The sequence below is a fragment of the Mauremys reevesii genome, linkage group 23 (genome assembly GCF_016161935.1).
Source record: "Mauremys reevesii isolate NIE-2019 linkage group 23, ASM1616193v1, whole genome shotgun sequence".
Taxonomy (NCBI): Eukaryota; Metazoa; Chordata; order Testudines; family Geoemydidae; genus Mauremys; species Mauremys reevesii.
This window is the reverse complement of record NC_052645.1, coordinates 3,574,282-3,580,197: the sequence shown is the minus strand read 5'-3', so window position 1 is coordinate 3,580,197 and position 5,916 is coordinate 3,574,282. Positions and strand designations below refer to the sequence as shown.

Genomic DNA, 5,916 nt, shown 5'->3' with positions numbered 1-5,916 from the left:
TTCACGCACAAGGGAAACACTCACAGTCACACACAAAGAGAAGAGATCTCTCATGGTGCATGGCCCACTAGCAAGGCACTGATGGTATGTGGAAGCCTGTAGAGGGGGAAAGAAACAGCGCGCATAGGGTGACCAGATCACAGAGGTAAAATAGGACCCACCTCCTCCCTGCTCGGCCCCACCATCACACCCCTCTTCAACCCCTAGCCCCCCGCTGGCTTGCTGCAGCCCTCCTAGTCAGTCCCCCACCCACCACTCACCTCTTTTCACCTCCTTCCTCCCCTGCCAGAAACCCCCATGCCCGCCCCTAGAATCCCTGCTGCTTCACTGCTCGCCTCTTTGCCCACTCGCCCGCCTCCGATTCGCCGCTCACCCCGACTTGCCTCCCCCGCAAAGTATAAAGCCTCATTCAAAGACCCAGGGATCCCTATATTACTGCACACCGCAGTCAATCAATGCAGTTGTAGATAAATCTCTGCATTATGCATTTTTGTATAACTTGTATATCACTTTATATTGAACCTTGGTAGTATGTTATAGCGAGCCCCTAAGGTAGTATAATTAAAGTAAAAGAAAAATGTCTTTTTGCTAGAAGTAGAATAAGATCTTCCCCCCAATTGGTAATCAGTTGCCCTGTTGAATGAATGAGGGGTGAATGAGGAAGGCGTGGAAGGCAGCACTTCCAGACAGCTGCAACCCTTGGAGAGGGGCTGGGAGCCAGACCAAGGATTCATATTACAAATAAGGCACAAATAGTCAACAGTGAGGATGATTCACCACAGGAACAAGCTACCAAGGAAATTGATGGATTCGCCATCTCCTGATGTCATTTAATGAAGACTAGATGCCTTTCTGGAATGGGTTTGCCCCAAAAGTAGCTATTGTGTCATACAGGAGGCCTGTGATATGCAGGGGGTCAGATTAGATGCTCCAATGGTCTCTTCTGGCCATAAAGTTGACTAATTTCTGAAAAACTGAGTGTAGCATTGGGAGCAGCGTCTGATGTTTTCCTGTCTAGCCAGCTTGCTTCCTAGAACGAACGCTCCTTGAGTGGGGTGACCACAGGGAGTAGCTCAAACCTCCAAAGTTCCTGGCCAGGGGCAGGACATTAGCACAGCAAGGGAGGGGTGTGGCAGTGACATCACAAAGGCCTTTTGCAGGACCTCAGACTATTGGTCAAAGGTGGTGGGGAGGTGGTGACCTCACAGAGAGATGCTGACATCAGCCAGGCAGGACAGGGGCGAGGGGCCAGGGAAACCTCAGAGACCCCTGTGGCTTTGCTTCAGCAAGTCTCCTTCTCCAGGTCTCTCTTTGAGGACTGAGAGAGTATTCGGGTTCACGGACGTGAGCGCCAGGAGGAACCTCTTTCGAGTTTTCTTCTTCCCTTTGCCTGATTTTACTAGAAAACAGCCATCCCTGTTTAGAAGGTAAGAGCCTCCTCGAGGTTTGAAACCTGTTCAGTCTGATCCATCTGGTGACAGTTGAATTCTAGGCATGGAAAACACGAGCTTAAGGAGGCAGAATTTTATTCCACACCTGGGATTTTCTCCCTCAGAATCACTGGGGACATTAGGGTTTGTCCTTTTTGTTTCACCTTTTCCTCCATCCCTCCCTTCCTCCTTTCTCTTTGTCTCTTGCTTCTTTTGTCCTTTCACCTGTTCCCCTCCTAACACCAGGAGGGGTGTGTGTGTGTGTGTGTGTTGCGGGGGAGTGCTCGGCAGCTCCCACTGTGGGACGTCCACCCAAAACGTGGGGCTGAAATAGTGCTCGGGCAGTGATCCCCACCAGTGACCTGGACCATCCTTTGGGCTCTCTGGTGAGAACCCTCAGCCTCCCATCCTCAGTCTCTACCCTGATTGGCTGAGCAGGGGGTTATTGACAGGGAGGAGACTCAGCTCCTTGTTGTTCTCTTTTAAGACCAAGGAAATAAGTCAGAACCAGTTCTATGTTTGATGAATTTTGCTGCTTCTCTGCATTAATGGTCTCTGAGCAGTTCATGATTCTCTCTAACATTGCAGTTCTCCTCAAATACTTGCTGAATAATTACTGTGCACTGTTGTTGGTGTGGAGCTCATCTGAGAGCACTTTATTCAGGTCATTCAATGTCTGAAATTCAAGATCCGATGTCAAGTATCAGAGGGGTAGCCGTGTTAGTCTGGTTCTGTAGAAGCAGCAAAGAATCCTGTGGCACCTTATAGACTAACAGACGTTTTGCAGCATGAGCTTTCGTGGGTGAATATCCACTTCTTCGGATGCAAGATCCAATGGTTAGTTTGAAAATCAGGGCTCTTGGGTCCTACTCCCAACTCTGCCACTGGCTGGCCGTGTGACCTAAGACAAGTCACTTCTCCTTTCTCAGCCTTAGCTTCTCCCTCTTTCACGTAGGGATAATAATGATCCGCTCCTACCTACCTCAACACACTCACTGTCTCTCCCCACACACAAACAGGCTCTATCCTGCCACGCACACGGCAGTTGAAAAGCAGCTGGCAATCTAGTAGGATGCCCATGGAACAATGGGATAGAGAAACTTGCATCATGTGATGCTGTACCAGCCCGTGAGGCATTGTAAACCCTTCCCAAAGCACCCTGCAGCCAGCTGCACAGTGGGATAGCTACCCACAGTGCATTGCTGTCTGTGGCCATCCCAAAACTGCTAGCATGGATGTGCTCTGGTGACACAGGGGGCATAGGGTGGACATTCAATAGCTGTTTGTTTAAAACATGTTAATAAAGCAGCAATGTCAGGGGGTTGATGGCTCCTTTCTTTCCTCACCCTGGAGTAAACTCAGCTTTTTATTCCATCCCTGATGTGTCATGGAATAACAGACGACTGAACATGGACGGGGGGGTCTCAGGGGAGGGGCAGAGGTTGGAATAGTGGGCAGGGCAGGTCTCGGGGGAGGGGGCAGAGAGGTGGGGGCGATAGGCAGGGCAGGTCTCGGGGAGAGGGCAGCGAGGTGGGGGCAGCAGGCAGACCCGGGGGGAGGGGGAGGAGAGGAGCGAGCGACCAGCAGGCCTCAGCCAAAGAGCAGGGGTGGGAAGTGGCCAAATGGGAGTGAGGGCGGAGCACAGGTGGGGCCTTGGAGGGAGGAGAACGAGGAAGGGGGTGGAGCGGGGACAGCACCACGGTCTGGGCAGGGGCCGCCCACAGGATTCAGGGGCCTGGGGCAAAACAATTTCAGGGGCCCCTTTGTGACGTTATTGATATAAATTGGGACCATATAGAACATGGGTTGCAACCAAGGTCCTGTAGTGGCACCAAATCTTAAGTAAAGGGGGTCATATAAGGTGTCTAAGACCAGGTTCTGGGTTGCTGGTTATGATTATGCTGTCTGTATGTCTGTGTATCATTTTGTAGTTGAAGTTATAAGTATTGGCTCTGTACTGTCTGTATTTTGTATTATGCTCTGCTTCTGGGAAACATCCCAGACAAGCTGGTGTTAGCCCTGCCTAGCTGGCTTGATGGCCCATTAAGGACCATCAGCTACACAATTGACCCATGGAGAGGAGGCAGACACCTTGTGACTCAGCAAAGTATGCAGAGACTTGTCCATGTGACTGCAGACTCCATTTTGCTGTAATTTTCCACAGTGAGGACAAAGAGATTCTTACACCTGGAAAAGTCTATAAAAGGCTGATGCATCATCTCCATCTGGTCTTCAATCCTGCTTCTGACCTCTGGAGGGACTTTGCTACAAACTGAAGCTCTGCACAAAGGACTGAACGACCCATCCCAGCGGGGGATGTTCCAGAGACTTGATTTGAACCTGCAGTTTACTCCAGCACTGCTGCAAGCCTGAACTAAGAACCTTTGCCATTACTGTATGTAATTGATTCAATTTAACCAATTCTACCTCTCATCTCTACCTTTTTCCCTTTGTAAATAAACCTTTAGATTTTAGATTCTAAAGGATTGGCAACAGCGTGATTTGTGGGTAAGATCTGATGTGTATATTGACCTGGGTCTGGGGCTTGGTCCTTTGGGATCGAGAGAACCTTTTCCTTTTACTGGGGTGTTGGTTTTCATAACCATTCATCCCCAGGACGAGTGCACTGGTGGTGATACTGGGAGACTGGAGTGTCTAAGGAAATTGCTTGTGTGACTTGTGGTTAGCCAGTAGGGGTGAGACCAAAGTCCTTTTTGTCTGGCTGTTTGGTTTGCCTTAGAGGTGGAAAAACCCCAGCCTAGGGCTGTGACTGCCCTGTTTAAGCAATTGGTCCTGATTTGGCACACTCAGTTGGGTCCTGCCAGAACAGCATCGTCACAGCCTTCCAGAAAAAAAAGTTGCAATACTATAGAATCCTGTATTCGCCTGGGGGCCCTGCAGGGCCTGGGGCAAATTGCCTCCCCCCCGTCCCTCCCTCTGGGCGGCCCTGCCCTCAGCCTCTCCTTGTAAGTCCCCTGCCCCCTAATCATTTTTGTTGCCCTCCCCTAGACTCTCTCCAATTTGTTTCTGTAGTGGGGGGTGGGGGGGGTGAAACCTGGACACAATGCTCCAGATGTGGCCTCACCAGTGCTGACTAGAGGGGAATAATCACTTCCCTCGATCTGCTGGCAACGCTCCTACTAATCCAGCCCAATATGACCAGTTACCCATATTGAATGCAGACACAGCAATATTTATTACATTGGTTCCTGTCCATTCAGGAGGTTATTTCCCACCTATTCATAAATAATGAAGCTGCTCTAAGCGGAGGGGAGAGAGCTGTCCTGTCCGTGTAGTTAACCCATCTCCCCGAGAGGTGGTAGCTATGTCAGTGGGGGGAAGCTATGCTGGTGGGTGTGCAAGCTGTGGTGTCTACATGGGTATATAAAGTTTAATCAAACCCCATTTTTAAACCCCTGTGGTCTGGGAATAGAAAAGGAGCTCTCTGAGGCAGAGCCCATCCTTCAAAATCCTTAAGATCACTGACTTGCCTCTGCAAATGTCATGGGGGTATAGCTCAGTGGTAGAGTGTTTGACTGCAGATCAAGTGGTCCTTGGTTCAAATCCAAGTGCCCCCTCCCAAACCTGTTCCCTCAATAAAAATAGTTCCATTTCCAGTATGTTCAGGAGCTCCACTAAATAAGCATTCTTGAATGGGACACACTCAATGTTTTCCTGTGCAAATGCATAAAAACCTAGCAAACATGGCCCCCAGCTGAAATCAGTTCCAATCCTCTAAGTGTCTAGGTTTGTTTTCATCAATGAAACAAAGGCACATGAAAACACATTTGCAGGTCCTTGGCCTCTATGGGCTACAATGTGCAGAAGAAGAAGAACCACATCCACTTGGTTGGCATGGACTAGTCTGTATTACATTTGGTAAGTAAGTTGCCATTGGGACTGAAAACTCTACTGGGGGTGGACAGGAGCCTGTTACAAAACTAAAATAACCAAGATTTACCAAACTCCCTGTTACACATTCAAACCTCTCTTTGTGCACACGGCATCAACTGTGTCTTGCATCCGAAGAAGTGGGTATTCACCCACGAAAGCTCATGCTGCAAAACGTGTTAGTCTACAAGGTGCCACAGGATTCTTTGCGGCATCAACTGGGGCTCTAATAAATGGCAGCCTTCCTTTAACACAGATCGTTGTTCCTTGTGACTTTCAGATACATTCGAATGGCAACTGTTCAGAGGTCATGTGCTGCTAGTTCATGAGCAGCAGCAGAGTCTCTGTACGTTTACCAACCGTAGAGCTGGGTGTGTCTGCATCCAAGTAACTGCAGAGTCAGTGTAGTCCCAGACAGTTAATTGCACAGTCTCCCTTTCTGGTCTCATTGATCATTTGGGTAGAAACAGCAACGGTTTGGTGGGTTTTGTTTGGTTTTTCCCCTTCGTTTTCTCCTAAGGAATGTGTGATCTTGAGCATGTTAGTTTAAGTTCCCTGTGGGTCAGGAAAATTCCATCTCCTTGAAATAGCTGGG

At 49.2% G+C, this 5,916-nt stretch overlaps 1 non-coding gene across 1 annotated transcript; it reads left to right on the top strand.

Moving 5' to 3' along the window:
• Positions 1–4,936: 4,936 nt before the first annotated feature.
• TRNAC-GCA lies at positions 4,937–5,008 on the top strand. Its single transcript has one exon. It is a non-coding gene; the product is annotated as a tRNA-Cys (tRNA).
• The last annotated feature ends 908 nt before the right edge of the window (positions 5,009–5,916 follow it).